The sequence below is a fragment of the Bos javanicus genome, chromosome 3 (genome assembly GCF_032452875.1).
Source record: "Bos javanicus breed banteng chromosome 3, ARS-OSU_banteng_1.0, whole genome shotgun sequence".
Classification (NCBI taxonomy): Eukaryota; Metazoa; Chordata; class Mammalia; order Artiodactyla; family Bovidae; genus Bos; species Bos javanicus.
The window spans coordinates 8173605-8196168 of record NC_083870.1 but is presented as its reverse complement, the minus strand read 5'-3'; the positions used below and the strand labels follow the sequence as shown (position 1 = coordinate 8196168).

Here is a 22564-nt window from a genome sequence, read left to right as displayed (position 1 = left end):
GGCCGCCTCAGTGGGCTCCTAGGCTCGCGACGCCCCCGCCGTGCGGCTCGGCACAGCGCCGCGACGCGTGCAGGCAGCTGGGTCCCGTGTCCCCAAGTCGTCGTGGGAAGTGGGCGCGCCCAGCGCCCGGTGGAGAAGGGCTTTGGCCAGCTGGGTGCGGGAAGCTGCGTGCCCCGCGTTGCCCGCCGGAGGTGAGGGCGGAGGCGTTCGCGGGCCGCGGCGGGGAGCGAAGGGCCGCAGGGCCGCAAGGCCGTCGGGCCGGTGGACCACGGCAACGGCGTAGCGCCGACGCGCATGGGGCGCCGCGCGGCTGCTGGTGGCGCCGACGGCGGCGCAGAGCCTCCGGCTGACGGGGCGTCGGGGCAGGGATGCGGAGGCGGTGGCGGCAGGGGCGGCAGGGGCGGCAGGGGCGGCAGGGGCGGCGGCGGCGGCGGCGGCGGCGGCTAGATTATGCTGGGGCGATCCCGGGGCCGGCGTCCGGCGGCCGCCCGGGCTGTGTAGCGTTGGTGGTATAGTGGTGAGCATAGCTGCCTTCCAAGCAGTTGACCCGGGTTCGATTCCCGGCCAACGCAGCGGGCCGACCTTTTGCTGAGCTGCACCGCCCTCCCGGCAGGGGCGATGGCGGGGGAGAGAGAGCTGGGAGCGGGGAGCCAGCCCGCTGGCCCGCGGCTTTTGGCGTGTGTGCGAGAAGCCGGCGGCGCGCGCAGTGTTTTGAGGGGGCTGAAAGCAAGACGGCACGCCAAGGCAGGAGGACTGACGCGGCCGGCGGGCGGCTGGACTTGCAAAGGCCGGGTGTGGGCGGCAAGGTGGCGCGGGCGGGTGGCATGGAGGCGCTGGGTTCAGCGGGAGCAGGCGAGGGCCTGGCCCCGACGCTCCCTGGTGGTCTAGTGGTTAGGATTCGGCGCTCTCACCGCCGCGGCCCGGGTTCGATTCCCGGTCAGGGAAGCCTTTCTTCTTCCTCTCCGGAGGCCTGCCACCTGCCGGGATCCTCGCCGGCGACCCTCCCACCTTTACCCTTTTAGCCTACGCAATGGCAACCCACTCCAGTCCTCCTGCCTGGAAAACCCCATGGACGGAGGAGCCTGGGAGGCTGCAGACCATGGGGTCGCTAAAAGTCCCATAGGACCGAGCGACTTCACTTTCACTTTTCACTTGCATGCATTGCAGAAGGAAATGGCAAGCCACTCCAGTGTTCTTGCCTGGAGAATCCCAGGGACGGGGGAGCCTGGTGGGCTGCCGTCTATGGGGTCGCACAGAGTCGGACAGGACTGACGCGACCTAGCAGCTCAGCACTGCGCCAGAGGCCCCCGGGACCCTGCACCTCCAGCCCAAGCACGATTCAGGCCACCTCCGCCGTCCCCCGGGGCAAACCTTTGTTGGCCGCGGTGGCAACCTCGCGCCGCTTTCACCACGACCGGCCTGAGGCCTCCCATCCCCCGCCTCCCTCCCTCCTGAGGGGCTGCGGCTGCTGGCCCTGGTGGCGGCGGTGATGCTCCTGGGCTTGTGCTGGTTCTCCTGCTGTGGGGGGCGGGGGGGGGCGCGGGGGGGTGGGGTGAGGAGGTGGGGTGGGATAGGGCGGGGTGGGGATAGGGGCGGGGGTAGGGGCGCGAGCTGTGGTGGTCGCCAGCGGGGGCCAGCAGCGGCAGGGGCGGTGGCCGCAGCCGAAGGTGAGCGAAGGGGCTGTGCCTCGGGGAGTGGGGGCCAGTGGCCACGGACACGCCTGCCTTCCCATGTCCCTCATGCCAGCCCCGTCTCTGGGCGGCTTGGCCACTGCGCGCCAGGTCCCGGGCTGGCTGTGACTCCCGTATGGTGCTGGTGTCTCCAAGAGGGTTCTGGTCTTGAGTGGGCTCTGAGAGGCGGACCACGGCGCCCGGGAGGCATCGGGATCAGTTCAGTCGCTCAGGGCACTGTAGCAGCCAGGCTTCCCTGTCCATCACCAACTCTCGAGGCTTGCTCAAACTCATGTCCGTCCAGTCGGGGATGCCATCCAAGCCTCTCGTCTTCTGTCGGGTCGTCCCGGTCTCCTCCTGCCTTCCATCAGGGTCTTTCCCCGTGAATCAGTTTTGCGGGTCGGGTGGCCAGAGGATTGGCGTTTCGGCTTCAGCCTCAGTCCTTCTAATGAATATTCAGGACTGATTTCCTCTAGGATGGACGGGATGGGTCTCCTCGCAGTCCAAGGGACTCTCAAGAGTCTTCTCCAACACCGCAGTCCAAAAGCATCAATTCTTCGGCACTCATCCTTCTTTATACTCCACCTCTCACATCTGTACGTGACCGCTGGAGAAACCGTAGCTTTCCCGAGACAGCCCCTCGTCACAGACCTCGTCTCTGCTTTGCGACATGCTGTCCAGGTTGGTCATAGCTTTTCTCCCAAGGAGCGAACGTCTTTTCATTTCGCCGGCGCGGCCGGCGTCTGCAGTGCTTTGGGGCAGCCCCCCAAAATGAAGTCTTTCCCGCTTTCCGTTCTTTCCCCGTCTATTTGCCATGAAGTGATGGGACGGGATGCCATGATCTTAGTTGTCTGAATGTTGAGTTTGAAGCCAACGTTTTCACTCTCCTCTTTCACTTTCCTCAAGGGGCTCTTTAGTTCTTCTTCGCTGTCCCCGAGGCAAAGGGGTGAAGATGGATGTGGACCTGTGCCTCGAATCCCACCACCGCTTAGTGGAAGTGAGAGAGCTCGCAGATCCGGGCGGGGCGGGCCGGCCCGGCTGGGCAAAGCTAGCCCACCAGCCTGGAGGCGGCAGATGCGCTCGAGGCAGCGATGCCTGCCAGGGAGGACAACCCGACCGTCAGGGTGTTTCCCTTGCCTGACCACAGCTCTCAATCCTACCGGACTGAGGCAAGATTTCCCCAGGCCTCCCTCCCCCACTCGTAACCAAAGGTGGGCACTGGGGCGCGCGCACACCCACACCCACCCACCCACCCACCCACACACACACACACACACACACCACCCACCCACACACACACACACGCACAGCGCCCTGTTCCCCGCACCCCTCCCCTAGTTATGACGTCTACGAGTTTCCCATTCTCATCCAACTGTCTATCCAGGATCCACTCCATCCCTCTCGCCAACCTGTCATTGTCTTCCCCTAGGAACTCTCCCCGAGGGTAATCGCCCACCACAGTCTCCCCTTGGGCCAATCTCGAGGTCGTCTTTCCCCAAAGGGTTTCATTCCACGTCCGTTCAAGGACTGTGTCCTTCGGAGGGGAAGTGGACGGCCGACCAAGGGCACCAAAGTGCGGCGAGGGCGGCACACTCGGGTGGGATGGCGCCTGTCCCCTATGGGAAAGGAGCCCCCGTGGCCCGACGTGTGCTTGCCGTGGCCAAAGGAGGTTTCCTTGAGGCCCCTGCCGGGGCCGTGGGCATCAGCGTGCGTGGGGGAGACTATGGGACGAAGGTGCTTGGGGCCATGGCTGGTGGGCGCCCCACGTGGATCAGGGACCTGGGCAGAGCGATCATCGCAGGGAGAGGGGGCGGCGGCGAGCCGAGGGGCTGGCAGGCAGGCCCAGGGGTGCTTGGGTGGAGTCTTCCTGGAGGGCCAGCATGAAGGGATGGGTGGGGCTCGAGGGAACCTGGCCGAAAGATCGGCAGGCCACTGGAGCAGGCCCTCTGCAGGAGCATGGGCGCGGTGGCGAAGCCCTGCCAGGCCCATGTGAGAGGCTGGGGACGGATCTGCGGGAGGTAGGGGTGGGCGTGGGGTCGGGGTGGGTCTGCGGAGCCGGAGGGAGGCCCGCACTGGTGAACCTCAGGGCAGGGCAGGCCAGGCCAGGGCAGGACGTGGGAGGGGTGGCCCGAGCTCCGGGGCGATGGTGGCGGGGCGGGGGGTGGGGGGGAGGCGGATGGGGCCGAGCCTGGAGTCTGGAGGGAAAGGCAGAGGGCAGGCCGTGACAGTGATGGGGCTGTGGCATGAGGAAGATGGTGGGGGAGCACTCCATTCATTTGGGCGGGGTAGCGGGTGAGCGGGCGAGCCACACTGGTGCGCGGTGCCGCAGGCTGCTCAGGCTCAGCGGTGGGCTGAGGACGCAGGCAAGCCAACGACAGAAACGGGGTGCCAGACGGGGGCCAGACCTGGTCCGAGATGGGTGGGCCCGCCGTACCGCCCCAGAGACCAAAGTCACCACTCATCAGGAGCAAATGTCCAGTCTCGGGTGTGACATGGCTGGGGGCACAGGGTGGGATGGGGGGTGGTGGTTGGGAGCTCCGGTGGCTGAGATTTCACGAGGACCAAGGAGAGCTCCCACGTGACCGAGCACAGCCGTCCCTCCAGGGTACACACCCGCAGAGGGCAAACCTCGGGGAGGTCTGAGGGTGCCCACACCGCCACGGACACGGCGACACTGTTTGCCATGGCCAAGACACGGAGCAAACCCCAGCGCCCATCCACACGTGGCGGGCCCGAGAAGAGGTGGCACAGATGTAGCATGGAACCATCACTCAGTCATAAAGAAATAAGTCCAGTGTTGCCACTTGTCACAAGCAATGATGGACCTAGAGACTCTTACACTTGGTGAAGCACGTCAGACCGCGTTGGACAAAGGCATGTGGAACGTGTGAAAGAATACAAAACGGAGCTATTTGCCGAGGAGAAACCCACTCACGCAGAAAGCCACCTCAGGGGAACGCCAGCGGAAAGGCAGCGCTGGAGGGATGCGTGTGCAGCTGGGACGAACAGATTCGCAGGACCCTGGATAAAGGGAGAAGCGCCAAGGTGATCCAGTTCAACACAGGGAATAAGCGTCAGTACCCTGGAATCCCCTCGAGTGGACAAGAATCTGAAAACATACATGAAATCCAAAATCTGTACACGGGAAACAGAAGCACTTTGCGGTCCACCGGAAACGAGCACAATATTGGAAACCCACTGTACTTGAGCAACAACCGTGACTCCGACACTGGAGTCGGCTTTGCAGAAGAAACGAAATCAACAGGCAAGTAAGTCGGCGGGAAACAGGCGCGCTGTCCCAATCCCACCCTGGGTACATACCCGTGAGAGCCGCAACTCTTCATTCGGAAAGACACGTGCAAACCCCACGGTCGTAGCAGCGCCGTTTGCCGAAGCCGAGACGTGGAGGAAACCCTAGTGCCCATCCCCAACGGCTCACCCACGTAGGTGCCATACCAGAGACAGGGAGAGAATGGGATGGCACTGAGCCATCCACGCGAGTCCAATAGTGTCACTGGCAGCAGCAGCGGAAGCTGGAGCTGCAGAATATTACCCTTGGTGAGGGAAGTCAAACAGGCAGGGTCACAGATGGGCGGAATCTTAAGTGTTGTACAAATTCACCCCTGTGGCAACCAGCGACAGACTCTCAGACTCGGGAAAGCAGCCTCGGGCTTCCCAAGGGCAGAGTCACGGACGGAGGGATGGATGAGGAGCCGGGCTCAACGGATGTACCGTACCAGTACTGCGTAGAAAGGAGAGGAGCAACAAGGAGACACGGGATACTACAGGGAATGAGATCCCATATCCTGTCACCACCTGTAACGGAAACCGATCTGAAACCCTCATCCTACACGCACAGGTGTGAATCACAACGTTGTACAGCAGACACGGGCACCAGGCTGTAGTTGTACACTTCCAGAACAACAACTGCCACTCCGGGGAAGTCAATCCGTCGAGGATCGGTCCAACAGTAGGACAAAGAAGAGCTCACATGATGATCCAGCAGACCCAATCCCGGCTACTCATCGGGAAAAGACAACACGCCCAATGGGAAGAGAGGCGGGCATCCCCCAGGGTCATCGCAGCCCTCGGTGCCGTAGCCGAGACGTGGGAAACGCTCACGTGCCCGTCGACCCGTGGCCGGCACGAGAAGGTGAGGCAAATACGTACCGTGGAATATGACGCAGCCGTCAAGTAGCAGCGGCCATCGCCATGGGCCGCAACGCCGCACGGACCCACAGAAGGGTCCGCTGACTGAAGTGAGTCGGGTAGAGAGGGACAAAGCTCTGTGGACTCGAACAACGAATACCAGTGAATCTATGTGCAAAGGGGAAACCGACCTGGAGACGGAGAGAACGTGCATAGGGCTAGCCAAGGGGAAAGGCAGGGGAGGGACGAAGTTGGAGTCGGATCAAGAGATAGGAAATACTGTACTTACAGTCGATGAGCAACAGAGCTTTCCTCTGTAGCATGACAACTGTATTCGTGTCTCGCCTTAACCTACACTGGAAAATCCCCTGGAAAAGAACAGGGGACTGAATCACTTTGCCGAGCACCTGAGACTAACCCAGGACTGTAAGGCAGTTCTCCTCGTGTTGGAAGAAGCAGAAGGAGGAGCAGGCCCTGGCCTGGGGTAGGGGGTGGGGGGAGGCAGGCCAGTGCGCCAAATGCAAAGGCAGGTTCCTGGACAGCCTGGGATTTGGAATGGCTCAGGGAGGACCTGGGCGTTGGGGGGGGGGGTGGTGTGCAAATGGTGGAGGTGGGGAGCCGGGTGGGGGTGGGATGGGGGTTGCGTTTGGGGAAGTAGGGGCACGGTGAGGGTGCAGGCTGAGGTGGTGGTGCTCTTGGGGCAGGGCTGATGCTGAGGTGAGGCGCGCAACAGGGTTTCAGGGGCATGGGGTGGTGTTTGGGGTGGTGTTTGAGGCGGTGAGGCCGTCCCTGTTGGAGACCCATTTCTGCCGAGGGACGGGAGCTGGTGGACTTCTTTGGAACTCCTCCTGCAAGACGCTGGTCCAGGGACCCTCCAGGCGAAAGGGAGGTATGCTTGCCAGATGTGGCAACATCCTTGCTCCTGGCTGTGCAAACGTAGTGTGATTGATTCTCGGAGTGTGGGGAGAGTGAGGCAGGGAGCTTGGAGACGGACGTTGTGAAAGGTCCTGAAGAGGTGGTGCGGGCGGCTGCCAGCCGTGGGCTATTCCTTCCAAGTGCAATCCCTGAGCCCCCGGCTGGGTCCGGGTGAGGAAGCGAGCAAACACAAGAAAGGCGCCTGGACGCACGGGCGGCTGAGCCCGCAGGGCTTGGGGCCACGGAGGCTTGGCAGCAGGGCCTTTTCTGGGTGGGGTGGGGTGGGGTGGGGTGGGGCGGGGTGGTGGGCGTCTGCGTGGGAGAGGCAGCGGGCGGCAGGTAGCAGCCAGCGGTTGCAGGAGCGCTGCCTGGAGCGCCTTTCAGCCGGCAGACCTAGCTGGGCTCTGGGGCTGCACTGCGGGACCAAAAGGGGACGCTGTGGCTGCATGGGCCGGGAATCGAACCCGGGCCTCCCGCGTGGCAGGCGAGAATTCTACCACTGAACCACCCATGCACCGATGGCCAACGCCGCCCGACGCTGCCCCAGAGGCGCTGACCGCCACCCGCCCGGCACTGCTCACTGCTCACTGCTCGCCCGTCGGCATCTATCTGCTCCATCGGAGCAGGAGACGACGGTGGGGAGCGGGGAGAGGGGGCGACCTGAAAGCCAGGATCCGGGCACGTGCAGGACCACAGGGCGCGGCGCTCCCGGAGGGTTCCACTCGGCCCGTCGCGCGCCTTCTGCGCCGACCACGGCCGCCGCGACCCTGTCGGTGTCGCCCGAGGGGGCCGGGAGCCGACGCCTCCCGCCCGGCGCCGAGATCCCTGTCAGGTGCAGGCGCAGGCGCTGCGTGGTCGCTGCTGCCGCGCGCCGACGTTCCTCTCAGCGAACGCCGGGTCCCGACCCAAAGGCGTGTGAGGCCGGCTCGTGCGCTCTGGCGGACCGCGCGCCCGAGGTCCGGCTCTGACGGGGTGGTGGTGCTGGTGAGGAGGGGCCCTTTGGCAGAGCGGCTCCTGGCTCGGGGACTGCCGGCTGAGGCAGGGAGCGCGCTCTGGAAGGGCTTGGCTCCGGCCCGGGCAGCGGCTTCCCCCGGGAAGGCCGGGGGCGCCGGCCGGGCGCCGGTGGGCGGGCTGCACGGGCACGTAGGGCTTCTGCTCCCTCCCCAGAGGAGCACCCTTCCCGGGACGGACTGGTGCCAGGAAGACCGGTGTTCGCTGGCCAGCAGGAAGGCTGGGAGGCACGTGTCCCTGGCGGGCGGCAGGCAGGTGTGGCGCGGCCAAGGCCGCAAGGCGCAGAAGCGTCGAGGGCACGCAGCACCCCCTGGCGGGCAAGGCGGGGGCTCGGCCGCCTCGGTGTGACTGGGGAGCGCAGGCGGGCCGGCGGGGCGGGTGCGGAGGACAGGGTGCCGGCCGGAGGGAGAGCGGCCGGGGGCGGACGTGGAAGCAAGGCTGCGAGAGCGAGTTGGCCGTTCCCCGGCAGAAGTCGGAGCGCCGGCGACGCGAGGAGGCCTTGCCAGCCGCCGCGGGGCTGCGTGCTTCGGTGCGGCCGGGGGCGGGGCGGGGCCGTGGGAGTGGGAGGGTGGGCGAGGGGGGGCGAGGGGGAGGCGGGGAGGCAGGAAAACCAGCAGCTGCAGCTGCAGCCAGCTGGGGAGGAAAGATGCGCTGAGGAGGACTGAAGGTTCCTGGGGTGGGGGTGCAGGTGGCGGGAGGCGGCGCGTGTGTGGAGCAAGGCAGTGGCGCGGGGAGGACGGGCGCGTTTGTCCGGCGGGCCAAAAGGCTGGCTTGTCAGGAGTGGGATTCGAACCCACGCCTCCAGGGGAGACTGCGACCTGAACGCAGCGCCTTAGACCGCTCGGCCATCCTGACGGCGGGCCTGGCTGGGCGCGTGGCCGCTCGCCTGGCTGGGACCCGACGCGGCGCGAGCCCCGGCGCCCTTGGCGGGCCGCGCGCCGCGCCGCGCCGCGCTAGGCAGGCAGGCAGGCAGGCAGGCAGGCAGGCAGGCAGGCAGGCAGGCAGGCGGCCGTCCGGGGTGGGTGTCGACGGAGCCGGCGCGCGGCGGCCGGCCGAGGCGCCTGGCTCGGCGGCTGGCCGCGCCCCGGACCCAGCCGGGCCGTGGGCGGGCCGGCCCCTCCCCAGCCGCGCCTCTCCTGGCCCGACGCCGGCCGGCGCGCGCCCACCGTGTCCTCGCAGCCTCGCTTGCCTTCTCGGGCCCCCTTCTCCCGGCGGAATGCCCGCGTGGGAGGCAAGAGGCGGCGCGCCCTGGGGAGTGTCCAGTGCCGCGGGGGTCCGGGGCCCTGTCGGGGTGGCGGGCTGCCGCTGTGAGCGAGGCGGTGGGTTGGGTGCGCGGTTGGGTCGGGACCCGCGGTGGCCGGGGGCCCGTGCTGGGCAGGGGTCGCGTCGGCAGGCAGCCCGAGAGCCCGTGAGCGGCCGGGCGGTAGGACGGTCGCCGCCGTCCTCGTTAGTATAGTGGTGAGTATCCCCGCCTGTCACGCGGGAGACCGGGGTTCGATTCCCCGACGGGGAGGCCACACACCCTTTTTGGTGGCCGCGGTCGCTCTCTGTCCTGCCGCCAGGCCCCCAGAGGCCCTTCGTCTGGTCCCGCCGCCTTTGGGCGAGGCGCCAGGGCGCGGTGCGCGGCCTAGCCACCGTCGACCCCCTCTCCCCGTGCGGGCCTCCAGCCCGAGCCCTTTGTGGTCGCCGGGCGCACGGTCGCCACGGCCGAGCGAGGGCCTCCTTGGCCACCCCACGGCCTTGCCCGACCAGAGCCGGAGCTTGCGGCCCGCGGGGCCGCCCGGCCGCCCACGCACCCACTCCCACTGGCCGCCTCAGTGGGCTCCTAGGCTCGCGACGCCCCCGCCGTGCGGCTCGGCACAGCGCCGCGACGCGTGCAGGCAGCTGGGTCCCGTGTCCCCAAGTCGTCGTGGGAAGTGGGCGCGCCCAGCGCCCGGTGGAGAAGGGCTTTGGCCAGCTGGGTGCGGGAAGCTGCGTGCCCCGCGTTGCCCGCCGGAGGTGAGGGCGGAGGCGTTCGCGGGCCGCGGCGGGGAGCGAAGGGCCGCAGGGCCGCAAGGCCGTCGGGCCGGTGGACCACGGCAACGGCGTAGCGCCGACGCGCATGGGGCGCCGCGCGGCTGCTGGTGGCGCCGACGGCGGCGCAGAGCCTCCGGCTGACGGGGCGTCGGGGCAGGGATGCGGAGGCGGTGGCGGCAGGGGCGGCAGGGGCGGCAGGGGCGGCAGGGGCGGCGGCGGCGGCGGCGGCGGCGGCTAGATTATGCTGGGGCGATCCCGGGGCCGGCGTCCGGCGGCCGCCCGGGCTGTGTAGCGTTGGTGGTATAGTGGTGAGCATAGCTGCCTTCCAAGCAGTTGACCCGGGTTCGATTCCCGGCCAACGCAGCGGGCCGACCTTTTGCTGAGCTGCACCGCCCTCCCGGCAGGGGCGATGGCGGGGGAGAGAGAGCTGGGAGCGGGGAGCCAGCCCGCTGGCCCGCGGCTTTTGGCGTGTGTGCGAGAAGCCGGCGGCGCGCGCAGTGTTTTGAGGGGGCTGAAAGCAAGACGGCACGCCAAGGCAGGAGGACTGACGCGGCCGGCGGGCGGCTGGACTTGCAAAGGCCGGGTGTGGGCGGCAAGGTGGCGCGGGCGGGTGGCATGGAGGCGCTGGGTTCAGCGGGAGCAGGCGAGGGCCTGGCCCCGACGCTCCCTGGTGGTCTAGTGGTTAGGATTCGGCGCTCTCACCGCCGCGGCCCGGGTTCGATTCCCGGTCAGGGAAGCCTTTCTTCTTCCTCTCCGGAGGCCTGCCACCTGCCGGGATCCTCGCCGGCGACCCTCCCACCTTTACCCTTTTAGCCTACGCAATGGCAACCCACTCCAGTCCTCCTGCCTGGAAAACCCCATGGACGGAGGAGCCTGGGAGGCTGCAGACCATGGGGTCGCTAAAAGTCCCATAGGACCGAGCGACTTCACTTTCACTTTTCACTTGCATGCATTGCAGAAGGAAATGGCAAGCCACTCCAGTGTTCTTGCCTGGAGAATCCCAGGGACGGGGGAGCCTGGTGGGCTGCCGTCTATGGGGTCGCACAGAGTCGGACAGGACTGACGCGACCTAGCAGCTCAGCACTGCGCCAGAGGCCCCCGGGACCCTGCACCTCCAGCCCAAGCACGATTCAGGCCACCTCCGCCGTCCCCCGGGGCAAACCTTTGTTGGCCGCGGTGGCAACCTCGCGCCGCTTTCACCACGACCGGCCTGAGGCCTCCCATCCCCCGCCTCCCTCCCTCCTGAGGGGCTGCGGCTGCTGGCCCTGGTGGCGGCGGTGATGCTCCTGGGCTTGTGCTGGTTCTCCTGCTGTGGGGGGCGGGGGGGGCGCGGGGGGGTGGGGTGAGGAGGTGGGGTGGGATAGGGCGGGGTGGGGATAGGGGCGGGGGTAGGGGCGCGAGCTGTGGTGGTCGCCAGCGGGGGCCAGCAGCGGCAGGGGCGGTGGCCGCAGCCGAAGGTGAGCGAAGGGGCTGTGCCTCGGGGAGTGGGGGCCAGTGGCCACGGACACGCCTGCCTTCCCATGTCCCTCATGCCAGCCCCGTCTCTGGGCGGCTTGGCCACTGCGCGCCAGGTCCCGGGCTGGCTGTGACTCCCGTATGGTGCTGGTGTCTCCAAGAGGGTTCTGGTCTTGAGTGGGCTCTGAGAGGCGGACCACGGCGCCCGGGAGGCATCGGGATCAGTTCAGTCGCTCAGGGCACTGTAGCAGCCAGGCTTCCCTGTCCATCACCAACTCTCGAGGCTTGCTCAAACTCATGTCCGTCCAGTCGGGGATGCCATCCAAGCCTCTCGTCTTCTGTCGGGTCGTCCCGGTCTCCTCCTGCCTTCCATCAGGGTCTTTCCCCGTGAATCAGTTTTGCGGGTCGGGTGGCCAGAGGATTGGCGTTTCGGCTTCAGCCTCAGTCCTTCTAATGAATATTCAGGACTGATTTCCTCTAGGATGGACGGGATGGGTCTCCTCGCAGTCCAAGGGACTCTCAAGAGTCTTCTCCAACACCGCAGTCCAAAAGCATCAATTCTTCGGCACTCATCCTTCTTTATACTCCACCTCTCACATCTGTACGTGACCGCTGGAGAAACCGTAGCTTTCCCGAGACAGCCCCTCGTCACAGACCTCGTCTCTGCTTTGCGACATGCTGTCCAGGTTGGTCATAGCTTTTCTCCCAAGGAGCGAACGTCTTTTCATTTCGCCGGCGCGGCCGGCGTCTGCAGTGCTTTGGGGCAGCCCCCCAAAATGAAGTCTTTCCCGCTTTCCGTTCTTTCCCCGTCTATTTGCCATGAAGTGATGGGACGGGATGCCATGATCTTAGTTGTCTGAATGTTGAGTTTGAAGCCAACGTTTTCACTCTCCTCTTTCACTTTCCTCAAGGGGCTCTTTAGTTCTTCTTCGCTGTCCCCGAGGCAAAGGGGTGAAGATGGATGTGGACCTGTGCCTCGAATCCCACCACCGCTTAGTGGAAGTGAGAGAGCTCGCAGATCCGGGCGGGGCGGGCCGGCCCGGCTGGGCAAAGCTAGCCCACCAGCCTGGAGGCGGCAGATGCGCTCGAGGCAGCGATGCCTGCCAGGGAGGACAACCCGACCGTCAGGGTGTTTCCCTTGCCTGACCACAGCTCTCAATCCTACCGGACTGAGGCAAGATTTCCCCAGGCCTCCCTCCCCCACTCGTAACCAAAGGTGGGCACTGGGGCGCGCGCACACCCACACCCACCCACCCACCCACCCACACACACACACACACACACCCACACACCCACCCACACACACACACACGCACAGCGCCCTGTTCCCCGCACCCCTCCCCTAGTTATGACGTCTACGAGTTTCCCATTCTCATCCAACTGTCTATCCAGGATCCACTCCATCCCTCTCGCCAACCTGTCATTGTCTTCCCCTAGGAACTCTCCCCGAGGGTAATCGCCCACCACAGTCTCCCCTTGGGCCAATCTCGAGGTCGTCTTTCCCCAAAGGGTTTCATTCCACGTCCGTTCAAGGACTGTGTCCTTCGGAGGGGAAGTGGACGGCCGACCAAGGGCACCAAAGTGCGGCGAGGGCGGCACACTCGGGTGGGATGGCGCCTGTCCCCTATGGGAAAGGAGCCCCCGTGGCCCGACGTGTGCTTGCCGTGGCCAAAGGAGGTTTCCTTGAGGCCCCTGCCGGGGCCGTGGGCATCAGCGTGCGTGGGGGAGACTATGGGACGAAGGTGCTTGGGGCCATGGCTGGTGGGCGCCCCACGTGGATCAGGGACCTGGGCAGAGCGATCACCGCAGGGAGAGGGGGCGGCGGCGAGCCGAGGGGCTGGCAGGCAGGCCCAGGGGTGCTTGGGTGGAGTCTTCCTGGAGGGCCAGCATGAAGGGATGGGTGGGGCTCGAGGGAACCTGGCCGAAAGATCGGCAGGCCACTGGAGCAGGCCCTCTGCAGGAGCATGGGCGCGGTGGCGAAGCCCTGCCAGGCCCATGTGAGAGGCTGGGACGGATCTGCGGGAGGTAGGGGTGGGCGTGGGGTCGGGGTGGGTCTGCGGAGCCGGAGGGAGGCCCGCACTGGTGAACCTCAGGGCAGGGCAGGCCAGGCCAGGGCAGGACGTGGGAGGGGTGGCCCGAGCTCCGGGGCGATGGTGGCGGGGCGGGGGGTGGGGGGGAGGCGGATGGGGCCGAGCCTGGAGTCTGGAGGGAAAGGCAGAGGGCAGGCCGTGACAGTGATGGGGCTGTGGCATGAGGAAGATGGTGGGGGAGCACTCCATTCATTTGGGCGGGGTAGCGGGTGAGCGGGCGAGCCACACTGGTGCGCGGTGCCGCAGGCTGCTCAGGCTCAGCGGTGGGCTGAGGACGCAGGCAAGCCAACGACAGAAACGGGGTGCCAGACGGGGGCCAGACCTGGTCCGAGATGGGTGGGCCCGCCGTACCGCCCCAGAGACCAAAGTCACCACTCATCAGGAGCAAATGTCCAGTCTCGGGTGTGACATGGCTGGGGGCACAGGGTGGGATGGGGGGTGGTGGTTGGGAGCTCCGGTGGCTGAGATTTCACGAGGACCAAGGAGAGCTCCCACGTGACCGAGCACAGCCGTCCCTCCAGGGTACACACCCGCAGAGGGCAAACCTCGGGGAGGTCTGAGGGTGCCCACACCGCCACGGACACGGCGACACTGTTTGCCATGGCCAAGACACGGAGCAAACCCCAGCGCCCATCCACACGTGGCGGGCCCGAGAAGAGGTGGCACAGATGTAGCATGGAACCATCACTCAGTCATAAAGAAATAAGTCCAGTGTTGCCACTTGTCACAAGCAATGATGGACCTAGAGACTCTTACACTTGGTGAAGCACGTCAGACCGCGTTGGACAAAGGCATGTGGAACGTGTGAAAGAATACAAAACGGAGCTATTTGCCGAGGAGAAACCCACTCACGCAGAAAGCCACCTCAGGGGAACGCCAGCGGAAAGGCAGCGCTGGAGGGATGCGTGTGCAGCTGGGACGAACAGATTCGCAGGACCCTGGATAAAGGGAGAAGCGCCAAGGTGATCCAGTTCAACACAGGGAATAAGCGTCAGTACCCTGGAATCCCCTCGAGTGGACAAGAATCTGAAAACATACATGAAATCCAAAATCTGTACACGGGAAACAGAAGCACTTTGCAGTCCACCGGAAACGAGCACAATATTGGAAACCCACTGTACTTGAGCAACAACCGTGACTCCGACACTGGAGTCGGCTTTGCAGAAGAAACGAAATCAACAGGCAAGTAAGTCGGCGGGAAACAGGCGCGCTGTCCCAATCCCACCCTGGGTACATACCCGTGAGAGCCGCAACTCTTCATTCGGAAAGACACGTGCAAACCCCACGGTCGTAGCAGCGCCGTTTGCCGAAGCCGAGACGTGGAGGAAACCCTAGTGCCCATCCCCAACGGCTCACCCACGTAGGTGCCATACCAGAGACAGGGAGAGAATGGGATGGCACTGAGCCATCCACGCGAGTCCAATAGTGTCACTGGCAGCAGCAGCGGAAGCTGGAGCTGCAGAATATTACCCTTGGTGAGGGAAGTCAAACAGGCAGGGTCACAGATGGGCGGAATCTTAAGTGTTGTACAAATTCACCCCTGTGGCAACCAGCGACAGACTCTCAGACTCGGGAAAGCAGCCTCGGGCTTCCCAAGGGCAGAGTCACGGACGGAGGGATGGATGAGGAGCCGGGCTCAACGGATGTACCGTACCAGTACTGCGTAGAAAGGAGAGGAGCAACAAGGAGACACGGGATACTACAGGGAATGAGATCCCATATCCTGTCACCACCTGTAACGGAAACCGATCTGAAACCCTCATCCTACACGCACAGGTGTGAATCACAACGTTGTACAGCAGACACGGGCACCAGGCTGTAGTTGTACACTTCCAGAACAACAACTGCCACTCCGGGGAAGTCAATCCGTCGAGGATCGGTCCAACAGTAGGACAAAGAAGAGCTCACATGATGATCCAGCAGACCCAATCCCGGCTACTCATCGGGAAAAGACAACACGCCCAATGGGAAGAGAGGCGGGCATCCCCCAGGGTCATCGCAGCCCTCGGTGCCGTAGCCGAGACGTGGGAAACGCTCACGTGCCCGTCGACCCGTGGCCGGCACGAGAAGGTGAGGCAAATACGTACCGTGGAATATGACGCAGCCGTCAAGTAGCAGCGGCCATCGCCATGGGCCGCAACGCCGCACGGACCCACAGAAGGGTCCGCTGACTGAAGTGAGTCGGGTAGAGAGGGACAAAGCTCTGTGGACTCGAACAACGAATACCAGTGAATCTATGTGCAAAGGGGAAACCGACCTGGAGACGGAGAGAACGTGCATAGGGCTAGCCAAGGGGAAAGGCAGGGGAGGGACGAAGTTGGAGTCGGATCAAGAGATAGGAAATACTGTACTTACAGTCGATGAGCAACAGAGCTTTCCTCTGTAGCATGACAACTGTATTCGTGTCTCGCCTTAACCTACACTGGAAAATCCCCTGGAAAAGAACAGGGGACTGAATCACTTTGCCGAGCACCTGAGACTAACCCAGGACTGTAAGGCAGTTCTCCTCGTGTTGGAAGAAGCAGAAGGAGGAGCAGGCCCTGGCCTGGGGTAGGGGGTGGGGGGAGGCAGGCCAGTGCGCCAAATGCAAAGGCAGGTTCCTGGACAGCCTGGGATTTGGAATGGCTCAGGGAGGACCTGGGCGTTGGGGGGGGGGTGGTGTGCAAATGGTGGAGGTGGGGAGCCGGGTGGGGGTGGGATGGGGGTTGCGTTTGGGGAAGTAGGGGCACGGTGAGGGTGCAGGCTGAGGTGGTGGTGCTCTTGGGGCAGGGCTGATGCTGAGGTGAGGCGCGCAACAGGGTTTCAGGGGCATGGGGTGGTGTTTGGGGTGGTGTTTGAGGCGGTGAGGCCGTCCCTGTTGGAGACCCATTTCTGCCGAGGGACGGGAGCTGGTGGACTTCTTTGGAACTCCTCCTGCAAGACGCTGGTCCAGGGACCCTCCAGGCGAAAGGGAGGTATGCTTGCCAGATGTGGCAACATCCTTGCTCCTGGCTGTGCAAACGTAGTGTGATTGATTCTCGGAGTGTGGGGAGAGTGAGGCAGGGAGCTTGGAGACGGACGTTGTGAAAGGTCCTGAAGAGGTGGTGCGGGCGGCTGCCAGCCGTGGGCTATTCCTTCCAAGTGCAATCCCTGAGCCCCCGGCTGGGTCCGGGTGAGGAAGCGAGCAAACACAAGAAAGGCGCCTGGACGCACGGGCGGCTGAGCCCGCAGGGCTTGGGGCCACGGAGGCTTGGCAGCAGGGCCTTTTCTGGGTGGGGTGGGGTGGGGCGGGGTGGTGGGCGTCTGCGTGGGAGAGGCAGCGGGCGGCAGGTAGCAGCCAGCGGTTGCAGGAGCGCTGCCTGGAGCGCCTTTCAGCCGGCAGACCTAGCTGGGCTCTGGGGCTGCACTGCGGGACCAAAAGGGGACGCTGTGGCTGCATGGGCCGGGAATCGAACCCGGGCCTCCCGCGTGGCAGGCGAGAATTCTACCACTGAACCACCCATGCACCGATGGCCAACGCCGCCCGACGCTGCCCCAGAGGCGCTGACCGCCACCCGCCCGGCACTGCTCACTGCTCACTGCTCGCCCGTCGGCATCTATCTGCTCCATCGGAGCAGGAGACGACGGTGGGGAGCGGGGAGAGGGGGCGACCTGAAAGCCAGGATCCGGGCACGTGCAGGACCACAGGGCGCGGCGCTCCCGGAGGGTTCCACTCGGCCCGTCGCGCGCCTTCTGCGCCGACCACGGCCGCCGCGACCCTGTCGGTGTCGCCCGAGGGGGCCGGGAGCCGACGCCTCCCGCCCGGCGCCGAGATCCCTGTCAGGTGCAGGCGCAGGCGCTGCGTGGTCGCTGCTGCCGCGCGCCGACGTTCCTCTCAGCGAACGCCGGGTCCCGACCCAAAGGCGTGTGAGGCCGGCTCGTGCGCTCTGGCGGACCGCGCGCCCGAGGTCCGGCTCTGACGGGGTGGTGGTGCTGGTGAGGAGGGGCCCTTTGGCAGAGCGGCTCCTGGCTCGGGGACTGCCGGCTGAGGCAGGGAGCGCGCTCTGGAAGGGCTTGGCTCCGGCCCGGGCAGCGGCTTCCCCCGGGAAGGCCGGGGGCGCCGGCCGGGCGCCGGTGGGCGGGCTGCACGGGCACGTAGGGCTTCTGCTCCCTCCCCAGAGGAGCACCCTTCCCGGGACGGACTGGTGCCAGGAAGACCGGTGTTCGCTGGCCAGCAGGAAGGCTGGGAGGCACGTGTCCCTGGCGGGCGGCAGGCAGGTGTGGCGCGGCCAAGGCCGCAAGGCGCAGAAGCGTCGAGGGCACGCAGCACCCCCTGGCGGGCAAGGCGGGGGCTCGGCCGCCTCGGTGTGACTGGGGAGCGCAGGCGGGCCGGCGGGGCGGGTGCGGAGGACAGGGTGCCGGCCGGAGGGAGAGCGGCCGGGGGCGGACGTGGAAGCAAGGCTGCGAGAGCGAGTTGGCCGTTCCCCGGCAGAAGTCGGAGCGCCGGCGACGCGAGGAGGCCTTGCCAGCCGCCGCGGGGCTGCGTGCTTCGGTGCGGCCGGGGGCGGGGCGGGGCCGTGGGAGTGGGAGGGTGGGCGAGGGTGGGCGAGGGGGAGGCGGGGAGGCAGGAAAACCAGCAGCTGCAGCTGCAGCCAGCTGGGGAGGAAAGATGCGCTGAGGAGGACTGAAGGTTCCTGGGGTGGGGGTGCAGGTGGCGGGAGGCGGCGCGTGTGTGGAGCAAGGCAGTGGCGCGGGGAGGACGGGCGCGTTTGTCCGGCGGGCCAAAAGGCTGGCTTGTCAGGAGTGGGATTCGAACCCACGCCTCCAGGGGAGACTGCGACCTGAACGCAGCGCCTTAGACCGCTCGGCCATCCTGACGGCGGGCCTGGCTGGGCGCGTGGCCGCTCGCCTGGCTGGGACCCGACGCGGCGCGAGCCCCGGCGCCCTTGGCGGGCCGCGCGCCGCGCCGCGCCGCGCTAGGCAGGCAGGCAGGCAGGCAGGCAGGCAGGCAGGCGGCCGTCCGGGGTGGGTGTCGACGGAGCCGGCGCGCGGCGGCCGGCCGAGGCGCCTGGCTCGGCGGCTGGCCGCGCCCCGGACCCAGCCGGGCCGTGGGCGGGCCGGCCCCTCCCCAGCCGCGCCTCTCCTGGCCCGACGCCGGCCGGCGCGCGCCCACCGTGTCCTCGCAGCCTCGCTTGCCTTCTCGGGCCCCCTTCTCCCGGCGGAATGCCCGCGTGGGAGGCAAGAGGCGGCGCGCCCTGGGGAGTGTCCAGTGCCGCGGGGGTCCGGGGCCCTGTCGGGGTGGCGGGCTGCCGCTGTGAGCGAGGCGGTGGGTTGGGTGCGCGGTTGGGTCGGGACCCGCGGTGGCCGGGGGCCCGTGCTGGGCAGGGGTCGCGTCGGCAGGCAGCCCGAGAGCCCGTGAGCGGCCGGGCGGTAGGACGGTCGCCGCCGTCCTCGTTAGTATAGTGGTGAGTATCCCCGCCTGTCACGCGGGAGACCGGGGTTCGATTCCCCGACGGGGAGGCCACACACCCTTTTTGGTGGCCGCGGTCGCTCTCTGTCCTGCCGCCAGGCCCCCAGAGGCCCTTCGTCTGGTCCCGCCGCCTTTGGGCGAGGCGCCAGGGCGCGGTGCGCGGCCTAGCCACCGTCGACCCCCTCTCCCCGTGCGGGCCTCCAGCCCGAGCCCTTTGTGGTCGCCGGGCGCACGGTCGCCACGGCCGAGCGAGGGCCTCCTTGGCCACCCCACGGCCTTGCCCGACCAGAGCCGGAGCTTGCGGCCCGCGGGGCCGCCCGGCCGCCCACGCACCCACTCCCACTGGCCGCCTCAGTGGGCTCCTAGGCTCGCGACGCCCCCGCCGTGCGGCTCGGCACAGCGCCGCGACGCGTGCAGGCAGCTGGGTCCCGTGTCCCCAAGTCGTCGTGGGAAGTGGGCGCGCCCAGCGCCCGGTGGAGAAGGGCTTTGGCCAGCTGGGTGCGGGAAGCTGCGTGCCCCGCGTTGCCCGCCGGAGGTGAGGGCGGAGGCGTTCGCGGGCCGCGGCGGGGAGCGAAGGGCCGCAGGGCCGCAAGGCCGTCGGGCCGGTGGACCACGGCAACGGCGTAGCGCCGACGCGCATGGGGCGCCGCGCGGCTGCTGGTGGCGCCGACGGCGGCGCAGAGCCTCCGGCTGACGGGGCGTCGGGGCAGGGATGCGGAGGCGGTGGCGGCAGGGGCGGCAGGGGCGGCAGGGGCGGCAGGGGCGGCGGCGGCGGCGGCGGCGGCGGCTAGATTATGCTGGGGCGATCCCGGGGCCGGCGTCCGGCGGCCGCCCGGGCTGTGTAGCGTTGGTGGTATAGTGGTGAGCATAGCTGCCTTCCAAGCAGTTGACCCGGGTTCGATTCCCGGCCAACGCAGCGGGCCGACCTTTTGCTGAGCTGCACCGCCCTCCCGGCAGGGGCGATGGCGGGGGAGAGAGAGCTGGGAGCGGGGAGCCAGCCCGCTGGCCCGCGGCTTTTGGCGTGTGTGCGAGAAGCCGGCGGCGCGCGCAGTGTTTTGAGGGGGCTGAAAGCAAGACGGCACGCCAAGGCAGGAGGACTGACGCGGCCGGCGGGCGGCTGGACTTGCAAAGGCCGGGTGTGGGCGGCAAGGTGGCGCGGGCGGGTGGCATGGAGGCGCTGGGTTCAGCGGGAGCAGGCGAGGGCCTGGCCCCGACGCTCCCTGGTGGTCTAGTGGTTAGGATTCGGCGCTCTCACCGCCGCGGCCCGGGTTCGATTCCCGGTCAGGGAAGCCTTTCTTCTTCCTCTCCGGAGGCCTGCCACCTGCCGGGATCCTCGCCGGCGACCCTCCCACCTTTACCCTTTTAGCCTACGCAATGGCAACCCACTCCAGTCCTCCTGCCTGGAAAACCCCATGGACGGAGGAGCCTGGGAGGCTGCAGACCATGGGGTCGCTAAAAGTCCCATAGGACCGAGCGACTTCACTTTCACTTTTCACTTGCATGCATTGCAGAAGGAAATGGCAAGCCACTCCAGTGTTCTTGCCTGGAGAATCCCAGGGACGGGGGAGCCTGGTGGGCTGCCGTCTATGGGGTCGCACAGAGTCGGACAGGACTGACGCGACCTAGCAGCTCAGCACTGCGCCAGAGGCCCCCGGGACCCTGCACCTCCAGCCCAAGCACGATTCAGGCCACCTCCGCCGTCCCCCGGGGCAAACCTTTGTTGGCCGCGGTGGCAACCTCGCGCCGCTTTCACCACGACCGGCCTGAGGCCTCCCATCCCCCGCCTCCCTCCCTCCTGAGGGGCTGCGGCTGCTGGCCCTGGTGGCGGCGGTGATGCTCCTGGGCTTGTGCTGGTTCTCCTGCTGTGGGGGGCGGGGGGGGGGCGCGGGGGGGTGGGGTGAGGAGGTGGGGTGGGATAGGGCGGGGTGGGGATAGGGGCGGGGGTAGGGGCGCGAGCTGTGGTGGTCGCCAGCGGGGGCCAGCAGCGGCAGGGGCGGTGGCCGCAGCCGAAGGTGAGCGAAGGGGCTGTGCCTCGGGGAGTGGGGGCCAGTGGCCACGGACACGCCTGCCTTCCCATGTCCCTCATGCCAGCCCCGTCTCTGGGCGGCTTGGCCACTGCGCGCCAGGTCCCGGGCTGGCTGTGACTCCCGTATGGTGCTGGTGTCTCCAAGAGGGTTCTGGTCTTGAGTGGGCTCTGAGAGGCGGACCACGGCGCCCGGGAGGCATCGGGATCAGTTCAGTCGCTCAGGGCACTGTAGCAGCCAGGCTTCCCTGTCCATCACCAACTCTCGAGGCTTGCTCAAACTCATGTCCGTCCAGTCGGGGATGCCATCCAAGCCTCTCGTCTTCTGTCGGGTCGTCCCGGTCTCCTCCTGCCTTCCATCAGGGTCTTTCCCCGTGAATCAGTTTTGCGGGTCGGGTGGCCAGAGGATTGGCGTTTCGGCTTCAGCCTCAGTCCTTCTAATGAATATTCAGGACTGATTTCCTCTAGGATGGACGGGATGGGTCTCCTCGCAGTCCAAGGGACTCTCAAGAGTCTTCTCCAACACCGCAGTCCAAAAGCATCAATTCTTCGGCACTCATCCTTCTTTATACTCCACCTCTCACATCTGTACGTGACCGCTGGAGAAACCGTAGCTTTCCCGAGACAGCCCCTCGTCACAGACCTCGTCTCTGCTTTGCGACATGCTGTCCAGGTTGGTCATAGCTTTTCTCCCAAGGAGCGAACGTCTTTTCATTTCGCCGGCGCGGCCGGCGTCTGCAGTGCTTTGGGGCAGCCCCCCAAAATGAAGTCTTTCCCGCTTTCCGTTCTTTCCCCGTCTATTTGCCATGAAGTGATGGGACGGGATGCCATGATCTTAGTTGTCTGAATGTTGAGTTTGAAGCCAACGTTTTCACTCTCCTCTTTCACTTTCCTCAAGGGGCTCTTTAGTTCTTCTTCGCTGTCCCCGAGGCAAAGGGGTGAAGATGGATGTGGACCTGTGCCTCGAATCCCACCACCGCTTAGTGGAAGTGAGAGAGCTCGCAGATCCGGGCGGGGCGGGCCGGCCCGGCTGGGCAAAGCTAGCCCACCAGCCTGGAGGCGGCAGATGCGCTCGAGGCAGCGATGCCTGCCAGGGAGGACAACCCGACCGTCAGGGTGTTTCCCTTGCCTGACCACAGCTCTCAATCCTACCGGACTGAGGCAAGATTTCCCCAGGCCTCCCTCCCCCACTCGTAACCAAAGGTGGGCACTGGGGCGCGCGCACACCCACACCCACCCACCCACCCACACACACACACACACACACACCCACACACCCACCCACACACACACACACGCACAGCGCCCTGTTCCCCGCACCCCTCCCCTAGTTATGACGTCTACGAGTTTCCCATTCTCATCCAACTGTCTATCCAGGATCCACTCCATCCCTCTCGCCAACCTGTCATTGTCTTCCCCTAGGAACTCTCCCCGAGGGTAATCGCCCACCACAGTCTCCCCTTGGGCCAATCTCGAGGTCGTCTTTCCCCAAAGGGTTTCATTCCACGTCCGTTCAAGGACTGTGTCCTTCGGAGGGGAAGTGGACGGCCGACCAAGGGCACCAAAGTGCGGCGAGGGCGGCACACTCGGGTGGGATGGCGCCTGTCCCCTATGGGAAAGGAGCCCCCGTGGCCCGACGTGTGCTTGCCGTGGCCAAAGGAGGTTTCCTTGAGGCCCCTGCCGGGGCCGTGGGCATCAGCGTGCGTGGGGGAGACTATGGGACGAAGGTGCTTGGGGCCATGGCTGGTGGGCGCCCCACGTGGATCAGGGACCTGGGCAGAGCGATCACCGCAGGGAGAGGGGGCGG

General features: G+C 66.4%; 12 non-coding genes across 12 annotated transcripts; 8 read left to right on the top strand and 4 right to left on the bottom strand.

Moving 5' to 3' along the window:
- The first annotated feature begins 500 nt into the window (after positions 1 to 500).
- On the top strand, positions 501 to 572 carry TRNAG-UCC (transfer RNA glycine (anticodon UCC)). Its single transcript has one exon. It is a non-coding gene; the product is annotated as a tRNA-Gly (tRNA).
- A 301-nt stretch (positions 573 to 873) lies between these two features.
- TRNAE-CUC (transfer RNA glutamic acid (anticodon CUC)) lies at positions 874 to 945 on the top strand. The gene has a single exon. It is a non-coding gene; the product is annotated as a tRNA-Glu (tRNA).
- Positions 946 to 7177: 6232 nt separating this feature from the next.
- Positions 7178 to 7248, bottom strand: TRNAG-GCC (transfer RNA glycine (anticodon GCC)). The gene has a single exon. It is a non-coding gene; the product is annotated as a tRNA-Gly (tRNA).
- Positions 7249 to 8517: 1269 nt separating this feature from the next.
- On the bottom strand, positions 8518 to 8600 carry TRNAL-CAG (transfer RNA leucine (anticodon CAG)). Its single transcript has one exon. It is a non-coding gene; the product is annotated as a tRNA-Leu (tRNA).
- Positions 8601 to 9186: 586 nt separating this feature from the next.
- TRNAD-GUC (transfer RNA aspartic acid (anticodon GUC)) lies at positions 9187 to 9258 on the top strand. The gene has a single exon. It is a non-coding gene; the product is annotated as a tRNA-Asp (tRNA).
- Positions 9259 to 10052: 794 nt separating this feature from the next.
- Positions 10053 to 10124, top strand: TRNAG-UCC (transfer RNA glycine (anticodon UCC)). Its single transcript has one exon. It is a non-coding gene; the product is annotated as a tRNA-Gly (tRNA).
- A 301-nt stretch (positions 10125 to 10425) lies between these two features.
- TRNAE-CUC (transfer RNA glutamic acid (anticodon CUC)) lies at positions 10426 to 10497 on the top strand. The gene has a single exon. It is a non-coding gene; the product is annotated as a tRNA-Glu (tRNA).
- Positions 10498 to 16719: 6222 nt separating this feature from the next.
- On the bottom strand, positions 16720 to 16790 carry TRNAG-GCC (transfer RNA glycine (anticodon GCC)). Its single transcript has one exon. It is a non-coding gene; the product is annotated as a tRNA-Gly (tRNA).
- Positions 16791 to 18059: 1269 nt separating this feature from the next.
- TRNAL-CAG (transfer RNA leucine (anticodon CAG)) lies at positions 18060 to 18142 on the bottom strand. The gene has a single exon. It is a non-coding gene; the product is annotated as a tRNA-Leu (tRNA).
- A 570-nt stretch (positions 18143 to 18712) lies between these two features.
- TRNAD-GUC (transfer RNA aspartic acid (anticodon GUC)) lies at positions 18713 to 18784 on the top strand. Its single transcript has one exon. It is a non-coding gene; the product is annotated as a tRNA-Asp (tRNA).
- Positions 18785 to 19578: 794 nt separating this feature from the next.
- On the top strand, positions 19579 to 19650 carry TRNAG-UCC (transfer RNA glycine (anticodon UCC)). Its single transcript has one exon. It is a non-coding gene; the product is annotated as a tRNA-Gly (tRNA).
- Positions 19651 to 19951: 301 nt separating this feature from the next.
- Positions 19952 to 20023, top strand: TRNAE-CUC (transfer RNA glutamic acid (anticodon CUC)). Its single transcript has one exon. It is a non-coding gene; the product is annotated as a tRNA-Glu (tRNA).
- The last annotated feature ends 2541 nt before the right edge of the window (positions 20024 to 22564 follow it).